Below are 23,201 nucleotides of genomic sequence, written 5' to 3'. Positions count from 1 at the left end.
TGAACAAGCTTCGAAACTGACTCGTCATCAGCCATGCAACGAATTAAATGCCATGAAAAGTACAAACGAAATGCAGTCAAAGTGTTAATAAACAATTACACTTACTCCTCTGCTCTTCCGATTTATCAAATATACAGCTTTAACTTTCTGCTTGCGCTACCTTTCAGGCGAATATATCCGAAGCGTTAGAAATCCCCAAAGTCTAAAAGCACACAGGATTATTTCCGGAAATTACAAGATCTCTCGGAAGCGTGCAAAATTCGTGTAAATATTTGGTCGAGAAATTCTCAACGAGCGTTCCACTCTCTTTTATGCGGCGTTCGTTGATCAATATGTACAAATTACGCGGTCGAGGGCACTCGATCATCCACTTCCGTTTCACGATCCTTCGAACGAGCCTTTTTCTGCTCGCCGTGAATAAGCAATTTCAGCTTGCACAATAGCTTCAACGTCATCGAGGCCTGCGTAATTCTGTTTCCGCCGTTTATCCAACGAGATTATTCTTTCCTTTCTTTTCTTCTTTTTTTATTCCGTTCAGACTGTGCGTAGGAAGCAAAGGAATTTCCGCTCGAAGGAAAACTCGCAGTCGGCTCGTTTAATTCAGCCTGCAGGTACGTAACGCTGTTCCACTGCCTCCACGATCGACTATCTCCGGGAAAATCGGTTTTCGGATAATCGCGTATTATGAAACGTTAATAGACGCGGAATACCGCTTGTTGCGTTCAAAGGAAGCGGAATCGACAAGGAAATTCGTTAGAGGGATCCTTGCGGCGGAAGAAGAAGAAGCGGAAGAAGCGAAACGACTCGCATTTTGTGACGACAATTTTTAAGAACTTTATGCGTTGGTGCAATAGCAAGAATATTTCCGCGCTGTTTCACTGTTTGTTCTTTTTATTATTACGCTTGAATCGTATTAATATGTTAAAATAGAATTATTGTCATTGGGTTTCTTGGGAAGTTCGTTCCGATTTTTAAGGAATTTGGTCGACGTAAAAGATCACACGGAAAAGTTTCTCGCCGAAAAATCTGACAGCTTCTGGAAAGACGAAAGATTGCAGTTGCGTGAAGAATGGACAAAGATAGTAGAACAAAATGGCACCTAATAATTTAATAAATGTATATCGAATGGAAATGTAACTCGGGGCGAACTTCCCGAGCGACCTAATATTATTAGGTTGAAGCATGTGAACTATCTTTTCTTCAAATAGAAGTTGAACTTATCTTAACGTATCTTCTGTTCTTCTCGTCTACGGCACGACTTTGCTTGAAAGCTAAAAAGCACGAGAAATTTCAAATACCTCAACTAACGAATCTATTCATATTTAAGTCGATGTATGAGAGACGAAAAAGTACCACGTAGAATATTCGAACTGAAACGAAGAGAACATTTTGTCTGCGTTTAAAAACCACTTCAAATTTCATCTCCAAACACCAATTGAAGACGTGTACCAATTGTACGCTGTGTAGCTGCTCCAGTATTTTTTTTTCCTTTTTTTATTATTATATTTGTATTTTACAATTTGTCCAGCTGGACATTTGGTAAATTTTTCTAACTTAATTGCTAAGTAACATGTAGATGGCTACCCCCAGCGGGATACCATCTTCGAGTTTGACTATTTTATTTCTTTAGTTTCTTTGTTTTTCTTTATTATTATTTCATTTGTGCTTTACAATTTTTCCAGCCGGATATTTAGTAAAACAGCCAGTTAACAAAAATATGTGCACAAGTATCTGGTAGAAAACACAAGAGCGTATCTCTGCGAGCATCAGAGCGTCTATCTCTCGCTTGGATCTACGACAGGGCCTTCACTTTCCTGCTGTACTCTATCACGGTGCCCCGTCTGGCCCAGTCTGACCAGGTCTCTGAGTCACCCTTGCACGTGTTCGATTTCAGCCCCTCTGAACGCTGCTTATCCCGCTGGTCAAGGAACCTCCGAGATCCTTGGCGAGCAAGCTCTTTTTCTTGGCAGACCGCTCCGCCCACAGGACCCTTCCAGCTCGAGAAAAGGATCAGAGGGACCAGAAAGACCCATCAAACAGTTTCTTCTGGCGCTTACATTGTCCTCTTCTATCCATCGAAAAGCGAAAAAAAAAAGATCTAGCGGAAACTACGTTCATCTTGCGAAAAGTCATTGTGACTTGATGGACCTATCTCAAGGTTTCGCTTGTAGAATCGTCAATGGTCATGGCCGGCTGCAGGCTTTCGTATTATCGCAGAGAAGTGTAGATGCTTCGAGGATGCACGTAGGCGGTGGAAATTTCAAATACGCCAAGTTAAGGAAGAATCGAACTGTGGGACGTGTCGGGCGTTCTGTGGGCCCGACACTTCTTCGATGGTTTATATTATACGCGGTAAATGGCGCGGTAGAATCGATTCTGTTTGGAGACACGGTGAGAATTTGCTGTGATGCACGCAGTACAAGGAATAGATGCTCTTTGGAATTGATAGTGACACACGAGTCATAGGACAAGGCGAAGCGAGAGCGACTCATGTTGTTGTTGTGCCTCGGAACACGGACACCGCCTCGACACACGAAATTAACATTAGATTATCTCTAGTAACGTAATTCCAACATAGAAATTCTCCAACGATTCCAATCGAAAACCTTAAGATCCCTAATAGATGCACCTTGGTACGACACCAACGAAACGATACATCACGACCTCAAGATACCCACAGTCAAAGAAGAAATATTCAAATTCAGCAATAGACATAGCACAAGAATTAACCACCCAAACCCTCTAATTACTCAACTACTCGACACGTCGGAACAGATCCGCAGGCTAAAAAGACATTACACCTTAGACCTAAGCACTAGATTCAAGTAGAATCAAACATACTATAAATAATTATTAATCATGCCATAGTACCACGCCAGATAAATTTACTTAAAATTCTCTATGAGAATTGATTGTAAATAAAAAAAAAGATTATCTCTAAGACAAATTTGAATTTTCCAACTCCCCCCTGACCAGTATAAATAAACGGACACGATCGCGAGCGGGCAGTTATTATCATCGAGATATTACCGAGTTATCATTATTTTCGAATTAACGGAGTATACGAGTCTTCGAGTTATCCACGGGCATTTTATATTCTATCTTTGCGATTACGTTTGTACGAACGTCTATCGACGGTATTTATAAACTTTTACACTTGTTGGAATACAACGAAATTACACGCATAGGCACAAATACAAACACAGGCATTTGAACAGGACACTTACACAGGTCATACTCATTACCGTATAGAGAGTGGGATTCAAAATATTTAAGGGATCATGGGTCACTACCTACGACTAGTCTGAGAGTGACTGAACAACTATCAACAATTCTTGTATACGTTGTTAATTATCATAAAAGATATAACTTAGAAAACACGAAGCTGGCACCCCGCTGGGGGTAGCCACCCACATGCTATATTTATTTTATTTTATTTTATTTATTTACCAATAAGATATAACACTTTACCAAATGTCCTTCAGGACAAATTGTAGAAACCAAAATAAAATAAAAAAAAAAAAAAACGTTGTTAATTATATCACTCGCTCATATACATCAGGTTCTGTAGTTCTGTTTAATAAACATCACTAAATATCATTTTAACATAAACATTGTGTCTTCCACAGATTATTAATCTTAACTTTAAGATTAAATTCTAACAATACTATTGTCTATTCAGCTTATTCTAAATACACTTGAGGGTTGCAACAGCAATCTTATTTATCGTTATTACATAAATCCGATCTCCTCACATCATAAGCCACAGTGGGTTTTGTATGCTACTGGCCAAAAGATTGCAGTTTAGTATCGATTTTGCAATTTCCGATATTTCCATATTGTGATTTTTGTTAGATGGAACTGTATGTATTTTTGTTGAATCTATTGGTAGGCAGATTAGCGACAGAGTTGCGTATATGGTAGGAAATTCGAGCAAGTGGCAAGAGAACCGAGTTGCGATAAAAGGTAGAAAAAGCGCTGTTACCATGGCTTAGATGTTTATTTATACGCCTGAGTAAATCTTAAGTAAAACCTAAACCCAACTTAAGTTAAAGTTATACGTTTATGGCTTAAGACCAACTTGGATTTAAGATAATTGATCGTATCTGAAAGCTACAATGTATATATATAGATATATGTTTCCATTATTTCCATTTTGATAACAAATTCTAAATCAAATAGAGCATGCGATATCAGCGCCGTACACAGAGATAAAATTTAAGAAAATTCTACCAGAGAGTATATCTTATTTACATTTTAGAAAATGAACTTTCGTACGAATTCGTTGATAATATATACTGACCACTGTGTTATTGTGGTGGATGTTAAACGTGTTATTTCAGATGATGAAATAAGTCGGTATTTGATATAGTCAAATGTATTTAAAATTATTCTAAGTATCGAGTACAGAGTTAATCGTCGTTCGCTCAATGCCACTCGATACATGGATACTAGGTAATGCTTAATGAATACTCGATACTAACTATTCAACTATTTGACTATATCAAATACCAACTTATTTCATCATTTGAAATAACACGTTTAACATCCACCATATTATTCTGTATCATATACTTTGAGGAATATAAAACATCCTCGATACTAACTGAATACTCGATACTAACTATTCAACTATTTGACTATATCAAGTACCTACTTATTTCATCATTTGAAATAACACGTTTAACATCCACCATATTATTCTGTATCATATACTTTGAGGAATATAAAACATCCTCGATACTAACTGAATACTCGATACTAACCATTCAACTATTTGACTATATCAAGTACCTACTTATTTCATCATTTGAAATAACACGTTTAACATCCACCATATTATTCTGTATCATATACTTTGAGGAATATAAAACATCCTCGATACTAACTGAATACTCGGTACTAACTATTCAACTATTTGACTATATCAAGTACCTACTTATTTCATCATTTGAAATAACACGTTTAAAATCCACCATATTATTCTGTATCATATACTTTGAGGAATATAAAACATCCTCGATGCATCGAACATCCAAATTTTCTAGATTCAAATGCATAATAAAGACAAGATAAGAAATGAAGACAAGAAAGGAAGAAATTCACAGCGAGGTACGTATTAGGTTGTCCGAGATGTTTCTTTCGTTTGATAAGGAAATTGATAAGGATTACTTTATTGAATTATGCAGGAACATAATAGAAATGGATCACACCTAATTCAATAAAATAATATAAAACAGAAATTGTTGTTCATCTATTATCATCTTATGAAACGAAAGAAACTTTTCGGACAACCTAATATAATTAACAAAATTCTGGCCGTCGAAATCAACCACTCGCGTCGAGACCCGCAAAAAAAGGAGACTCGGAAACCTCCCCTAAAAACGCGACCCTAAAATCCGGCGAGAAAAAAAAATTCGTAACAGCCGGCCAGCGGATCGTATTTCACCCTGGAAACGCGCGTTCCACCCTCGCGACCGGCCACGAGAGGTCGAAAAATGGAATAGCCACTCTGAAAGAAAAAAAAAAAAAAACGTATGGACCGAAAAGGGTCGATCGCGAGTCGCCTTTCTTTCCACCAGAGACGAAATCGAATAGACAGGATACCGCGATGACACGGTTCACGTTAATCCAACGATAGAAATCTCTAAGCCGCTACCGGTCATCCAGCAAAATGGCGGCCAGGATGCACCGGGCGTCCAACACGGGAAATGTATAATTTATAACGATAATCCTTTAAGAATGGATCCGTGCCCTGGAGGCAGATTCACGGTTCTACGACCTTCAATGCAACACCCACCCTCCTTCACAATCACTTTTCTCCGTTTCCTATTCGTCCCTTTCACAATCCTCCCCTTGAACCTCTTTTTTTTTTCTTCACGGGGTTCACCAATGAATCTCGGATCGCTGGATCCGTCGGCAGTTCCGCCCGTGTGTTTACATAGGTGCAAGACTCGCGAGACTGTTTATTTAGGAGCATAATGGGGAAGCTGATAAATGGAAACGGATCTCCGCTTGCACGACCGAGTCTTTCTCTCTGTCAGCCTTTCTGCTCCATGTTTCGTCATCTAACGATCCATCGTGAACGTTTCAAGGACATCGGCAGAAGATTTCGGGGGAACTCGTCGAACGCGTTTGCCCAAACTCTCGATCCCGTGTACAGACCAATGTTTGATATTAGGATTCTTAGGTTCGTTTTCACCACCAAGTTTATGTTGACTTCCGAGTTTATCGTATCTCGAACATTTTTGATGCGGCCAATGAAATTTGGATAGAATAGGGATTGTTAGAGTTGTTGATATTAACATGGAGTTCGTATTTACCGTTTACACGATTCTGTTTGGTGATTCGATTATGTGGTCGTTATGCTGTTAAGGGAGAGGTTTGACCGCTTCATACGTGCGTCGTGAAAGGAACAAATGTCGAGAACAGACAACGAACACGCATAATACGTACTAACCCTAAAGAAGGTTAAGTCTATCAAACTTGGAATACCAAAATCATGAGATAATCCAGAAGCACCAATTGTGTCTGTTAGAAGGTACATGTGTGTACATCTGTATTGCACGAGCATGAAATGAGGAATGAAAGAGAGGAAGACAAAAGGAAAACGCCATGAGGCATCGCGTATGTATTGAGTGAATGAACGTGCAATGAAAGAAATTCATTTCAGTTTGAGATGTGAGAGATTATTACCTAATGACAAAATCCGCAATCATTTAATTGCCAGGCCAATATAAGAGAACAGAGCGGTGTACGTTAATACTTCAAGTTATTCTGTTACACATAAATTTGTATTTAATAAAACGTTATATACTAATACTTTATCAGTATCATCGATTGCTAACGACGTAACCGTCACAGACAAACCCATTATCGTCCCTGAAAGGTAGGCTACCAGTCAGAACCTGACAGATATCATCAATCGTAACACGAAGACTCTTGGCAGTCTCACACGTTGCATTGAAAATTCGCCATTCATTTGGTACGTGTCTCTGCATCGAGCGAGCGAGTTAGAATTCGCCCCTTCGAAACCTTTTCTTTTCCATGAAATTCCCACACCTACGTCACACTTTGCGTTGAATCGGTGCGGCAGGACCCTTGCATCCGGCAGGATCCTTTCCTCCAGTCGTAGAATATGTTGGGATGACAGCCGTCTACATAGACGGGTGATCTATGTCCAGTCTTGGACGAATTTCAACACGCTGTATCTTATTCTGACCTAAATCGTACCGTTTCGTGGCGAGTCGAATGTTACGAGCTGGAAGTTACATTGGAAGAAAGCAGATCGATTGGAAATGCTATCTTCAGACGTCTTGGCTTGACGTAATCCACCGCGAAAAATTGCCCTTTTCCAATCGGTTAAGGAAACGTGACTGGATTGTCAAGCAGCTTCTTAAGAGACGATATATCTTAGATTCGTAAAGCGATTCTTTTTTCCTTTCTTATTCCTTCACTTGAGGAATGTAGAAATATACGTTAAACACAACTGGAGTATTTATAATTTAATAATTGACATTCAGAAATACGAATTTCCATTTTAGATAATTATTTACTGACTCGTATTATTTTATAGTAACAAATAACACCTAGTGGTATGGAACGTAAGAAAATTCGAAAAGGAGGCAACACCTTTACTTGATGGATAGCCATCCACGTGTTATTTAGCAATAAAGTTAGAAAAATTTACCAAACGTCCAGCTAGACAAATTCTAAGGTGCAAATTAAATAAAAAAAAACTTACCACTGATAATCAATAAAATCAAAAATAGTACGTACATCGAATCTTATCTAATATTCTATTTCCTATTGGCGAACGATAACAGCTGAGACGAAGATAGCTGCGTGCGAGTTCTAACGTGTTTCTGTTCACGCTGTATAAATCCGTGTGAATGCGGAAGATTGTATAAAGTAAAAAGGCCCCGTCTCGAAACGACCTGCTTTTCTTCGTGCAGGTTCGAACCTGCAATCGGCGTACAATTCACTTTTTAACTGCCCCTGCTGGCAGAGAAACGTGTTCGAACTTGCTCCGTTCCGGAATATAAAAACGAATATTTAAGTTCTCAGATGGTTCACCCACTAACCCACTTGCCAATTCGCATTAACCCTTTAGCAGGTGTGCAATTTAGGGTGAGTTACGCGACCAATACGATTTGAATGGTTTTTTTATGGTGGAAAAAAAGAAGGAATCATCGTGGAATTACGATCGACCTATTACCACGCATATATTTTACCTTTTAATTAACGAGTTCCCTCTTAATGAGTTCCCTCCTACGTGGACTCTTTCATTCTTCATACGTATTTACACGTTCCACTGGAATTTTTATAGACAAATTTGATATATCTTGTGAATTTTAAAGAGATTCAAATTAATTACGTGTGTCGTATTTTATCAGATTTCTATCGATTAATCTTTAAAAGACCAACATTACGTCGAGGAATTTACCAGGGAACGAGGTAAACAGTTATCTGTCGTTCATAAAGTAACTTTGTCAGATCTTATCTATTTAACAAATCTATTCGTTTTGGTGGAATTTTTATGGAAAGAAACGTTACGTTAACAACTTCTGTAGAAAATATTCTCATGGAACTCTTTCATCCTATAACAAAATTTATATTATATTTAACAAATAAAATATACTCGCATAACACACACATATAATAAATATATATATAATTATAAATAAAAATACCAATTTACTGGATAGTAGCTTCATTTAACGATATAATATCGCATTATTTATATCCTTATTTAATAAAAGATATGAGAATTATAACATAAATTTCACTTTTTATTTTGTCAAAATAATTCCTTCTAAATAATTTTCTCTATTCAGCAACGTATTCCATATTTGTTACGATAATCGAGAACTTTTTTAATATCGATGAACGAAATATCTGTTCATAGAAAAACTTGTATCTTCATATTTTGTAAAATCCATTCGAATTAAAACTTTTGTTGCCAAGAATCTTTCTTTATCCGTTCTCATCGGAACTTGTAACATTTTTTCTCTTTTATTATTATTACTTAATTTATACCTTAGAATTTGTCCACCTGGACATTCTCATAACGTGAGAACGTTTTCTAAAAAAGTTCCAAGGTCCAAGTTTTAAATATAGAAGCCATTAAAAAGTGCCATAACTCTTTCGATTCTTCTTATTTATAGCTCTGCGATATCAGTTTTCCCCGGATCAGATGGAAAAAATGATTTGTATAATAGTCTTGCGTATCTATTATTCTACAAAAAAGGAGGAGACACGCTGCAGAGGTAGCAGAGGGGATCTTTTCAAGAAAAGAGAGAGATCTTATAGAAACTCGAGCAAGTTCGAACACGTCTGGCTATTTTGTTGCTTCGGGAAGGTAGTTTTTCGCGCTGAATTGCGTAAAGTCGAGATATTCAAAGGAAACAACTTAAGGCGAGTGTATTCTTCCTGGTGCAGGTTCGAACCTGCAACGACGGCCCCGTTTTTTTCGATGCACGTGCACCAGAACGCAGGAGCGTGGTCCTACGACTTCTTCGAAGGCTCCTCCATGTCCTTAACAAGTCTTTTCTTCCGCGCAGATTTTTCAAATCAAATTCATTAAAGTATATCGCGATATCAATGTTATCGAATACAGAGACGACTAGAGGCTGCAATTAATTTTATAAATCGAAGAAATATGAATCAAAGGACAGGTAAAAATGTGAGAAGATTCTTGATCGGTGTCGATATAATCAGGTTACAAAATCAGAAAAGATGTTTTCCTAATTAGGTATAATATTCAAATTAGGTATAATTAAAAAAATCTTTGAAATAAAAAATCTATAAACTCCAAAGGTCAGTACAACTATAGGCAATAATTCTTATGTCATAGTCACGAAGACGATGATATAAAAGCGATAAAATTCGAGAAACGTCAAATAAATCACCTCTTTTATATTCTCGACGTGATACAAAAAGATGATAAAACCATATTTCACAACCAAAGCTAATATTACGTTGGCCGTACCGTTAACAAGATTAACCTGCTCGAACCGATCTGCTAACCCAAATCTTTAACCCTTTTACCTGAACCAAGATCGAAAGGGTTAGCGGAAACCAGCCAGCGACACAAAGGGAAAGGGTTCACCTGTGAAAGGGTTTCGACGCTACAAAAGAATCACCGTTCTAGACACAAGAAAAACGCGACAAGTGCATCAGATAGACAAGTCGAAAGCAGGAATAAATAAAGAAAGAATATTCCAATCAGGCTGATGAAATATTCCAATCGCAGCCGTATGACACGTTTAGTCAAACAGTCGCGTAATCGCACCTGGTCTTTTTCACAAAACGAAGGAGGAAAGGCTGCACATGTCGGCAGCAGCTGCGAAAAGCGTATTTTCTTCGCGCCAACGAACCACGTGGTTACGTGGCTTTATCGCGTCTTTCTGGATGACAGAAAAGAGGAAGAAATCCAAGAAGAAAGCGCAACCCTTGAACCAGACTGAAATCCACGACTCTTGGTAGTTTTCCTTTGCAGTTTTCCACCACTTCCTATACAGGTAATCTCGTGACAGAGAAAGACGCTGCTACGAACGTTCTTCTTGCTTCGTCCAGTGAAAGCGTTTGTCGGCGAGCTGAGAAATCTTCTTTCAACCGGTCGATTCGTCGTACCCCGATCGAAACACGATTTCCCCCTTCACGATTGCGCCCAATAGAGGGGTCTACATGTACACCTAGCTATGCACGTGTGCCCTTTGTGTCAGCTTTGACCCTTTTTACCTGCTTCTTCGTCCATGAAACGGTACGCGGGGGAGGAAGCTGCTTCGAAAGGGAAACACGAACAAAACGTCGCGCTTACCCCGTACGGTGGCTCATTCAATGGCGTGTAAGATATGCATCTACGAGGCTGAATAGCTCGGAAAATAACGAAATTCCATCGGAGATTTTCGTGATTTTGAATAATATTACATCCCCCTGTTTCTCTGTGCCGCTGGAAGAGTTTCAAAGGGATAGAAAGGGTCCGTTTGAGGAAGCACTATGGCCGGTTCTTGTTATTGTGCTTTGGGAAATTCTCTGGACCGCTCCAGGGGACAAAGAATCCTACGTTGGACAGCCGCTACAGTTCGATAGAAGAGGAAGGATTTGGATATGGAAAGTGACACGAAGAAAAACTGCGGATGACTAGAGAAACCGTTCGATCTTTATCGATCAAGAACGTTTGTTCGTAGTTTTGCTATCGAGTTTCAGCGTGGTCGCCAATTTTTGTTTTATCCTTGTGTCGTTCTTGGACGTACGATTATATCTACGATGGAGTCAGACAGATCTAATAATTAGAAGTTTGAATGGTCGTGAGAAACGCGAAGAATAAATTCTTTCGTGCTATGGCGATAGTGTGATTAAGTTTGTATCGTATGTCAATGCAGTTGCAAATTAAGTTCGTTAAATTGTACGAAACTTGTCCGACTCGTAGATCCTAAAAGGTGTAGACGTTTGAAAGAAGATTATGTGACTCACCCGATAATGCACGTGCTCGAGGAAAGTCGAACGTTCTCACCGTCTGCCACTATCCAATCTATAACAAACTTTAAAGAAGCAATTTGTCATAAAACTAGGCCATTCGTAAAGTAAAAATTAATATCGTTAATAATATCGCTTAAGTAAAATAATATGGTAATGTGGTATCGTGGACGAGGGGCCCGGGGGGTGTATAAACAAGGGTTGCCGAGTATGTACGTAGTGAGGCTAAGACAAAAGACAAGGGGTTGCTAGGGGACAATAAACGAATTAACAGCAGTACGAGTTGAGAAGCCAGAGAGCGCGGATTGTGTTGACGAGAATCACTAATTAATTACTTAGTTGCGTTAATTATTGTACGTTTGCTGCGACTAGTTCATCTTGAATAACCATTGTTTTCTGTTCAATTAACATCTGTTTAATCTACTTATCATTAATAAACTAGTTATAGTAATTACGATACTACAATAATAAAAATAATAGTAATAAAAAAATTGTTCGTAATAACAATAACAGAGCAAGAGTTTCTTAAAAATGCTCGTAACATAAAATACGTAAAAAAAATTCTGATATGAGTGTCTGATCAAGACACGGTTTTGCGATCGGAAAGATCAATGGCGGACAGAATGGAGGCGTTGAAGTCTCCATCCGTCTAATCGCAGTCGGATTGCGCAAGGAACCGCCTTAATGACCGAGACTTCTACCAAAAGAGCGGCACCCTTAAAAAAATATTTAATAAGCAGGAAAAAAGCGTAATATGGTCGAGCTACTATAAATTCACCCCGTTACAGCGGCCAAGTCAAGGGGAGAGAGATAAAATTCCAATTACGAAGATCTCTATCTGAGAAGGCCGTAGCCTACCTGCCGAAAACGATTACCAGCGTCGTAGAAGCGAGAAACAAAAAAGAAATACGGTAGTCCGTATTACGGGTTATTTTTCGCCCGGAGCAAAACGGGGGACCATTTTTTGCCTACCCTTTCGGTCTCCGGTTTTCTTTCATTGGTTTTTTCGTGCTCCCCTTTCTGATACAATATTACGACGAATTTTTTGATCGATACGACGTGTACCACTTGTGCTGCGTTTCCCTTCTCCTCTTCTTCTTCTTCTTATTCTTCGTCTTTTCTTTTTCTTCTTCTCCTTTTCGATTCCAGTTTGTCCATTTGCCGCGCTGTCGTATATTTGGTCGCGAAAATATATCAAGTATCACGTGTGTATTTTCTGAAAAATCGTACGTCGTGATTTGTGGTACGATCCAAGTAACAAAGATTCGATAACTGAAAACTAGACGGAGACGAGGAAGAATCGCAAGATTACGTTAGAGCGTGGACATTTTGAGGATTTAAAATTTGCAAGTTTCTCCAGGAGGAGAACTTGGACGACAAAATTTTGATCTCAGATTCTCAACTTATTCTCGCACGTAACCGATTATATAAAATCAGTGAAAACATTTTACACGAGTATAATTATTACGTTAACGGGTAAAATTATTATGTCAGGTTAATTGGATCGCTTTCTTATTCACTCGATCGAACACGAGTGCAAGATATTTTTTAAATCGACCACGCAAAAACTATACGTCTCTACTTGCTTGGAATGAATCAGTCATTTTGGCGCTGCAACTGCGAGTAAATATTATTCGCATGAAATTCGATAACAGAATTTGTTTTCCGATAAAATTCTGTGGATACAAATGTGGTATTTCATACTTCGATTCTGTAGTGAATCATATCTAAGGTAAATTATGTCGGTAAAGGTAAATTATTATCCAGGGAAAGTGGAACGTGTGAAGAATTTAAGCCGTTTGGTCCGAACGCAGCGGAATCTTCATCTTTTGAATAAATAACAATAAAACGTCTAGCGAGGAATTCCTAAAAGTAAAAATTTCATTTAATCTCCGAAAGTCAAAGCTTCTAAGCGTATGTTGTAAAAAGCTGAACGTTATTTGCTTCGAAAGAAGACAAACAGATATGGGAGGAAGAGATAAATATTTAGCCAAACTTAATTTACACGAACCATAAATTATAGCGTTCTGGGATATACGTAAAGAAATTAATATTCGCCGACTTGTAATTAAATTTTACACCATAATAATCGCGACTGAAAAATATACGAGTTCCTTTTTTAATATAATAAAATGGAATTACGTCTACTAATAATACGAGTAGTTATGCATTTTTACAAATAAGTATATCATTAAGCGCTGCATTGTTGGTAGTGTATAATAATCAAAAGTAGTTCGTTCGTAAGAGACCATTACGACTTTCATGATTGGAGCCTTACTGCTCCAACTCTGAAGAAAAAAAAAAGAGAAAAAACAAATTTGATTTCTACCACGCGGTAAAAGTACAGAAGTACAAAGTCATCGAAATTTAATGAACCCATTAAGATTCCACCTGACCTTACCCTCCAGATTATTACTTAGTCGATCATCGAAATGATTCGACTGGTAACGCACCTTTTGCCTAAGAGCGACGTTACGCTTTGAAAATTCTAACATAAGTATTAAAGACCCAGGCGTTTAAATACAAATATAGCATATAAGACATTTTCATTGAAATTATTTCGTTTTCTTCCTTTTACGTTTCAATTGGTCAATTCTCTTCGTTGAATTTTACTTAGTAAGAAAAAAGATAGATTTTTAATCATTTCGTTTGGAGTGGAGCGGAGAAATTCGAGTAAGCACGTACTTAACAATTTTGCACTCAAATTTATCACAATAGACAGATGTGATCAGTGCGGGTTCAAGGGATTACAACGACCTTGGTCAATTTTACCTGGCCTCACCATTCGTCGTACTCTTATTATCGGAACCTGCAATGCACCGTAATGATTATTCCAATAAATATAGCAACAAGAATAAATAATAATCGCTAGCGACTGTTCGTAATAAACAACGCTGTTAAGAACCAGAAAAAAGAACGTGTTCGTACCATTTGGAAAAGTCACACGTTCGAGTATTAACCAAAGTAGGAGAAACTAAAATAAAAAAGCAAAGAACAAGAACTCGTTTCGCTGGAGAAACAAAGAGCCATACATTCGTGCACTAAATAAACCGAAAATACAAATTCAACGAAAAGGAAAATCAGATCTAATGGTAGACCGGTACAGGGACTACTATTTTAATCCGAAGCCGCGTGTCGAGCGGCCAAGAGGAGCCCAGTGTCCGTTCTTTACACCGTAAAACAAACACGTAAACAGGGAGCGTCATGTAAGCAGGTAACCAAATCCGTGGAGGGAAACCTGGTATCTCGATCATGAAATCAGTACGATTACACGGTGGAGCGCGAGAAGGACAACGGCCGGTCGAGTCGAGGGGCGGAACGAGAGAGAAAGAGACGAAGGTGAGAAGGAGAGGTTGAGCCAAGGGGAGAGAAGGATGGCCTTCTGGATGCACCTGCCGGTGACGTCAGAAAAGGGACTTCTTGTTTGGAGTTGCACAGCCCCGGGGGTCACTACTACTGTTTCAGTCCAGCCACTTCTTCGAGCTTCTTCGTCGTCTTCTTCGTCTTCGCTTCCTTTTCTTCTCTCCCTTTACACGACCAGCACAGGCTACACGAAAGACCGCGAGAACACCACTCATCTGCCCTTTGCTTGGCCATTATTTATATGCTAATGAAAAACCCGTGAAAAGGCGCGATATCGGCCTACCTCCGCCCCAAGACGGATATCGAGATGAGGTTGAAACTCTGATTCGACCGGTTGCGCTCACCGGTGATGTAACTCACCGAGCTACCGTCATAACTAGGACTGCGGGTGTTTATGCAAATTCCCAATTTTATGGGGTTACCGGACGGACGGAATCGAAGAACGGTTCTGGATTTGTAATTACGTTTTCGATTGAACGCAGCATGGGTGACAGGTTAGACGCTGGATGTTTATGCAAATTCGTACTTTTTTCAATACAGCTGAACGAAATGCAATGGAGACTTGTTACGCATGCGAAATATTAAATATTCTCGCATTTTACTTCGGACATTTTATACCAATTTTTGTACCTCTGAATTATATTCTTTGTGAATTGTAATAGCAAAAGAGCTATAAGTCGGAAAGTATTTAATATTCGACGCGAGAAATGAAACTTCCAGTAGTACAGATACTATGTAACGAATTATATAATTAATTATATAATTAACCTTTTGTACTCGTAAATTTATTTCAATTTCGTTACCAGCAGCTTCCAACGCTTCTAACTGCTTTATTTGAAATTTACTTTAACTAAAAAAATAAGACAATTTAAATAAATAAAGGAAGAAAGAAATTCGCTTAAATGCCAGTTTTATTCACACTATTCTTGTATTTTGTAATTTTCAAGTGTATGATATATCTCGAAACAATTTTCAGGATACAATCCTGGTTTTCTAATCTATTGATTTGGATATGAAAAAATGTCAAGTGGGAGCCGCTGAGATAAAAACTGCAAACGCAAAAAGATATAGTGTCGCCAATTATCACACCGTGTCAGATATATAAACCGCGGATGTTCATGCATTTCCATAATTTTAAGAATACAACTTGTTTCATCTGCTCGGAAATTTGCTTAATTCTGCTCGTTCTAATGTTACGCCTCTGCCATACGAGTCAAAGATTCCTACGGAAAAAAGAAAACTAAATCTTAATGGCTGGGTACTTTTTTTGTAACAATCCTCTGCGATATCTGGTTGCGCGGATCGAGGCGTGAAGGATGATCTTTTTGAAGAAGGAAACGACAGCTCCAGACGAATATAGTTCCGTTCTAGGGTTTAGCCAGACCATGAGATATTAGATTATGCAAATGTCCATGGTAGAACGCTATACCGATCAGATAAAACGTTTGGCCCGACCAACGTTTTTTGATATTGCTGGTGGCATTAGGCGAGAGAAGTGACACGATCTTGATTAAAATGCCATTCGTTGAATACCGATTGTATCTATTCGCGGACATTTTCGCGGACATTTTAAATAATAAGCTTGAAATCACTTGGTTCTGCATGCATCGACGCCGCGTGTCGAGATAATGGCTTAGGGCAGGAATAGATTAGTTTGCGTTTCGTTCTCTCAGGTTGCGTTTCTTTGATTGCTCTGTCGCTTCGGGTGAAGGCGGTGGTTCTGCTTTAGTAGCGAATACAATTTTTGTAACGAGCTTGTCAGCGTAAAATCGTTCTAAATAGTTGGATAATCTCAATAGAAATTTAGATGAACAAAAATCGTAGATGAGGAAATCCTTCAAGTTCTGCCTACCTGAAACTATCGTTTCACGGCTGTTCTTTAACGCAGCTTTAGACGTAACTTGAAAGGTAAAGATCATTGACCGAGGAACATAAATGTTGCAACATATCAAGTGGAAAAGTTTTAGAATTTTCTATAGCAATTCTTCTTATCTTTCATTTTTTGAAACCTAACGAAAATGTTATACGAGTTTTACATATATGGTTTTTATAATATCCATAGAGTACATCAGAGTTAAGATTATCATTTTTATGTAGCAGGCTATGGACGAATAATGCAAACTTCCGAGAAACTATTAATAAAACCTGTCATCGTTGACCTTCCAACGTTCAATATTAAAGACAAACCTCTTAAATAATTCATCGCGATTTAATAAATCATCGAATATTTGATTCGAAAATAAAGGAAAACTGCTGGCTGAGTCAACTCGCATTGCCATTAATCGTTAAAATTCACTTTATCGGAAACCAGTTCGAGCATGCTTTTCTGTAGCACGTTTGCACGAATCTACAGTCAGCCAGGAAAGTCTATATTTTGTATATCTGACTTATCAAAGAAACTGAAAATTTACTTAATCGCAAAATTACTTGTACTTACGTATGATTCAATTATTATCAAATTGAAACGTTTAACTTAGAAAAGTCTTGGAGAAATTGCAAATTTCAATCAAACAATTTTTATTTCTAAAATTTAAAAGAAACGATAAAAAAATCAAACATCAAGAAGACAGCAACACGTTATTGACGCTTATGCCAGCTATTACGTTTGTATAGATATAATAGGCTTCTGTAATTTTTCTTACACAGTATTTTATCTTCTTTTTATTTCTTTCTTCCTAATCAAGTTCGAAGTAAATAAATTGCGTTACATCTCACAATTGGAAACACTGCATTGACCTCACTAAAGAAATAAAATAGTCAAACCTGAAGATGGTACCCTGTTGGGGATAGCCATCCACATGTTATTTAGCAATTAAGTTAGGAAAATTTACCAAATTGTAAAGTACAAATTAAATAATAAAAAAAAAAACTAAAGAAATAAAATAGTCAAACCTGAAGATGGTACCCTGTTGGGGATAGCCATCCACATGTTATTTAACAATTAAGTTGGAGAAATTTACCAAATGTCAAACTGGACAAATTGTAAAGCACAAATTAAATAATAAAAAAAAAAAAAACTAAAGAAATAAAATAGTCAAACCTGAAAATGCTATCCTGCTGGGGATAGCCATCCACATGTTATTTAGCAATTAAGTTAGGAAAATTTACCAAATTGTAAAGTACAAATTAAATAATAAAAAAAAAAATTAAAGAAATAAAATAATCAAACCTGAAGATGGTATCCTGCTGGGGATAGCCATCCAGGTGTTATTTAGCAATTAAATTAGAGAAATTTGCCAAATGTTCAGCTGGACAAATTGTAAAGTACAAATTAAATAATAATAAAAAAACAAGAAAACTGAAGAAATAAAATAGTCAAACCTGAAGATGGTATCCCACTGGGGATAGTCATGCACATGTTATTTAACAATTAAGTTAGAAAAATATACCAAATGTCCAGCTGGACAAATTGTAAAGTACAAATTAAATAATAAAAAAAATAAAATCTCAGCGAATTCTTAAAGCTACACGTTCCTACCATAATATTTTATACTTAAGGGCTGCGTTTAGACTCTTGCGGCTGAGTGTACGTACACATAAGTACGTGTATGAGCAATTAAATTGGTGATTCTAAATCAGAGTGAAAGGGGCGGCCTCGAATTGATTAGGATTCGACGACCACATTAGGAACCGGTTATAAGGCCCATCCGAAGGAATAACGAGGACGAAGGCTGGATTTTTCAAGGACCGCGAAACACGACTCGGACAGACGGATGCTGGTTGACGTGCGGCATTTCAAATTCTTCCTAACGAAACATTCTGGCGAGTGTCGCGTATATCTGTTAAGGTATCGACCGGTTTTCTCATCTCGCGTGCAACAGACCGCGGGGAATTAGCCGTTTCCTCAATTGTTTTTTTTTTTTTTTTTTTTTTTTTTAAACGCCACGCAGAATTTGAAAATTCAAGAAAATGTGTTACGGCCATTAACAGACGCCGGTTCGATTGAAAGAGCTATAAAAGATCTTGGTGAGATAAGTCTTGGCGAAGCGAACAATTTTTCAGGATTAAGTGTGACATTCGATTATCGGTTTAACGTAACGTGGAACGTATATCCGACGCGCGATTAGAGTGTTAGTTGGGAATTAGTAGAGCGTAATTCCACAGTTTGTTCGGTATTTATGCGTCCTACACAGTCTACGTGTAAAATATTTCCATATATTGGGATGGTCTTAAATTATCTGGTATTACGTTATCGAGGTTGCCTCATTAAAAATTCTGTTTGAAATTGGGAGAGAAGGAGCCAGACTTTCCTTCTTCGTGATCTTTCTATTTTAAATGTGTTTTCGTGATATCTGAGAAACGATGTATCATTTTAAAGGAAATACAGGAAATTGTAAATAATTGAAAATAATAATTTTTTCCAATTCGTTGACGAATCAAAACGATCCAAGTAATTTTTCTAGCGTTGACATGTTTTAGTAGGTACGAGATAAAAATTTATAGGCCGTGCACGTGATTTTTAGACTTCGCTAAAATGTTATATTGCTATTACAAACACAACGAAATGCCTATTAAATTGAATTACGTATTCACCCGATGATAATTCGGATGACAGAAGACTATTAGTCTTATTGATCTTATCTTGGTATCTTGGTATTAATATCTTGATATAATATATTTGATCAATCATAAAACACTTCTACAGGAACATAATACATGTGAAATGTATCTTTACGTATCTTTATCGTTCAGGGAATTGTATACGTCCAAATTCCGAAGATAACATTGAAAACTCCGTTTTATGCAAATCACGAATTGAAACGAAGAGCGAAACACCTTGAAATTATACAGAATACGATACACTTCGGCCACAGTTGTACTAATAAAATACAATCAACATATATTCTTCTCGGTCGTTCAAAAAATTATGTACGACGCAATATTGAAATTGAATAACTGCGTTTCATGCAAATGAGAAATTTAAACGAAGAATAAAACAGTTTGAAATTACACAAAATGAAAAATCATGTTCAGATAACAATTTCGTCTCCATTTATAAATATAAATCTCGGTCGTACAAACAATTTCATACGGCCAGATACTGGAACTAATAATAATAATAATAATAAATAACTTTGCTTCATGCGAGCAGAGAATTTACGCCAACAACAAAACACCTTGAAATTATACAAATTGTAAAACACGGTCAGATAAAAATTGGACCGCGATGTACGAATCTTAGTCGTTTTAAAAATCATTTACGACGAAATAATAAAAATAAATGACTTCGTTTCGTGCGGTCGACGATGACCACACGAACTACGAAACACCTTGAAATTACACAGAATGAAAGAGGACTTACTCAGGACTATGATTGTAATTGTTTTCTCATCGAGCCTCGAAGCAAAATCTCCTCTCGTGTACGAACTTACCGAGAGATGTCTGGTCGCGCAAACAAGAGAAAAAGCAAAACAAAAAAAAAAAAAAAACAAACTGACTGTGAAGAACATAGCTCGAGAAGAGCAAGAGCACGGCTGTCTTCATGAAAGTAAAATCATTTCCTGCCGCCAGGTACGTGCTCTCTCTTTCTCTCTCTGAAGGTTTGACGAGCACGCTCGCTTCACCTGCCTCGGAATGTAGCTGCAGAGCGCAAAGTGAAAACAAATACCCCTGATGTACCTGTCCTCGACGAGGGCAGCAGACGGTTCCCCACGAAGCGGTGCATCGTGGTGGGCCCTACGGGATTTGCCACGACCTTCGGGAACCCTCGTTCCAACCTGGACAGGTTCCTTAGGGAGAACGTTGTGTTCGTACGGTTCTTCGCTTGTCAGATTTTCCAAATATCCAAGAAACATATTTATTTTTATTTTCATTTTCATTTTTATTTTATTTTATTTTTATTTTATAAACATATTTATTTATTATTTTCCATTAGACGCTAGTTATTATTGGCAACTAAGTGATTGTGGATTTTGTCATTAAGTGCTATTGACAAAATTCGCAATCACCTAGTTGCCAACCCAATAGAATTACAGCGACGGGGTGGTTTATTCGCAGAAATAATTCTATCAGTGATGATACTATTTCTGAATATTCATTTGTTGGAAATATTATATTGTTATATTTATATTTAGAAGCGCGAGGGAGAATGTTAGTAAGCCGTTAGTAAGCGCGTTAAATGCAATGCAACGATGGGTGGAATTTCACCCCATGTCAATGCTGTTTTAGCAGGTTCACTGTTACAGTTGTCATCGGCGACTCCTGTAATTTTTTACAGTGATTGGAATGAGACAAATTTTCGGCAATATAAATAACTCGTAAATACAATATAATATTTTGCAGAAATGAATATTTATTTCAACGTCCATGGCGAAATATATAAAATTCTATGTGTTAATATTATTGCACTGTAATGTCACAAGTTTCCAGATTCCGAAAATATCGGACGACGTTATTGCTGCTTCCATAAACACCAGCCACTAGAACTCATATCATTTCAAGCAATGCAATAAAACAAAGAGAAAAAAAAGCAAATAATTCTACAACAAAAATCACTTGGGAAATAAATAAATTTCACAACGGAGAAAAGGGACGGAAATAATTTCATGTTCCACGAACAAAGAGACGAAGAAAGGATTATTTAAAAAACGAATAATGTTCCAACAGAAAGAAACGAAACGCTTAGTTTCCTAAAAAAATCGTTCGCGTCAACAGGTTGACGAAACAGGTAGTTCGTGACGTTCGTAAAGGTGAACAGGTAGTTGGAAAAAAGCTGCTTGCCGAAAAACTTGTTAATTCGACAGATCCATAGGGGAGGCAGTGAACTAGGTAAGAAAAAGAGAAGCAAAAAGAATCTGAGGTTAGAGAAAAAAAACGTACTTATTATCCCAGTCTCGTAACACACGCCTGGTGTATACGAGGGTGTACGATTCGCTGCAGGGATGCGGACAAGGGGAACGCGGCTCTCATCTGGTCGAGGAAAAAAAGCAAATCTCGAGGCGTAGTTAACGACTCTGAGGGGTGCCATGCTATCTCACTACGTCTAGACGCTCGATGCTCGACCCTAAATCTCTCGAGCACGCTGGGGTAATGGAGGAAGCCGACGAACATTATTGCCGCGCGTTAATTACTATAACTTACAGTCCCCTGCGCCAACTTGTTGATTTAAACGTCGCCGAGTAAACGCGATCCAACTTCCTTCCTATCGAATGTTTCATCTAATTGGACGAATTAATCGTTGCGCGGACGGGCATAAATATTGCGCGCGAAAATGGAACGTGAGAGAGCTTGATTATCTTTAAAAGATGCAGGCAGCAACGTTCAAACCTTCTATATTTTATATTCCTTTAATTCTGTTCGTATGGAAAATCGATAATAGCGAGGAAGAGACGTAGCGGTGTAGAAGAATTTGAGAAGAATGTCAATTTTTAGCGACAGGTTATACATCTTCATTGGATTCGTATTATGCTTAAATTGCTAGATATATGATAGAATCGATGATAGTTTGGGAAGATGCGGGACGATGCAGCGAATACGTTGTTGGAGAGTAAGGATTTTAAAGAACGTATTAATTAAACAGGTTTCTTTGTACGAAAGTTATTTGTTATAATGAGAATTCAATCGACAACGAACATGTTGAAAGAATTTTAAAGAGCAACAACACTCTTTGTGATTAATAATTAAATTCCTTCCGGAGAAGGAATTGGAGATTTCTACCGGAAATTCGGCGCTGTAATACGCCATGTGAATTTTATTTATTCATCAAGAAGCACGAGATATCTCCTCCGACACGATAACGGCTTAAAAATAAGCGGAAAGTTGAAAGCGATGAGTACGAAGGAGATAATAATTCGACAGAGGAATGCATATGTGATGTACTCGATTTCGTCTTTTAAGACCAGTGTATCCAGAGCAGCGAAGAAAGTTAATACTGGAATCTTTCAAGGAGCTTTAATCGTGATACGACTTTTAACGAGAGAAACGAGCCTCTTCCTACCTCGAGAAAAAATGGGATTAAAAAGGCGTATCGTCTCTACCGGTAATCCCACCATGACGTAACGCCATTAAGATAGATGTAACAAAACCTTATGGTGCCATTAACGAAATTAATAGCAACATTAAGAATCTTGAGAGCAAAAATCTTCCAACGAAATCGACGCATATTCTCCAAACCAAAGGATTTCTTCGTAAAAAAAAAAAAATACCAAAAAGGTATGTACATTTCGAATCAATTGAAATTCCAGCAAAAGGTTCCACTTAAGCCTCGGTCCACGGGTAAACAATCATCGAAATCGTTTCCATCGATTCGGTCCCTTTCTGCTGGAAACCCCAAAGAGAACCGCGCGGATGAATTCGCGTAACAGGCGAGAAAATTAGTTTTTATAATTATGAAGAAGGTAGCGTTTGTAACTGTGCTG

General features: G+C 37.8%; 1 protein-coding gene across 7 annotated transcripts in view; it reads right to left on the bottom strand.

Annotated features, from left to right (window-relative positions):
• Positions 1 to 23,201, bottom strand: part of LOC132913825 (tubulin monoglutamylase TTLL4-like) — a 255,140-nt gene that overhangs the window by 170,098 nt on the left and 61,841 nt on the right. For 5 of the 7 annotated variants that reach the window (XR_009659465.1, XM_060972427.1, XM_060972422.1 and 2 more), the window contains one exon: positions 11,479 to 11,546. The exons of the other annotated variants lie outside the window; for them this stretch is intronic. The gene's annotated coding sequence lies outside the window, so the exon portion shown is untranslated. The remainder of the gene's footprint in view (positions 1 to 11,478; positions 11,547 to 23,201) is intronic. 7 annotated transcript variants of the gene reach the window in all.

Source organism: Bombus pascuorum, chromosome 13 (assembly GCF_905332965.1).
Source record: "Bombus pascuorum chromosome 13, iyBomPasc1.1, whole genome shotgun sequence".
In the NCBI taxonomy this organism is placed as follows: domain Eukaryota; kingdom Metazoa; phylum Arthropoda; class Insecta; order Hymenoptera; family Apidae; genus Bombus; species Bombus pascuorum.
This window is presented reverse-complemented; position numbering and strand designations above follow the sequence as displayed.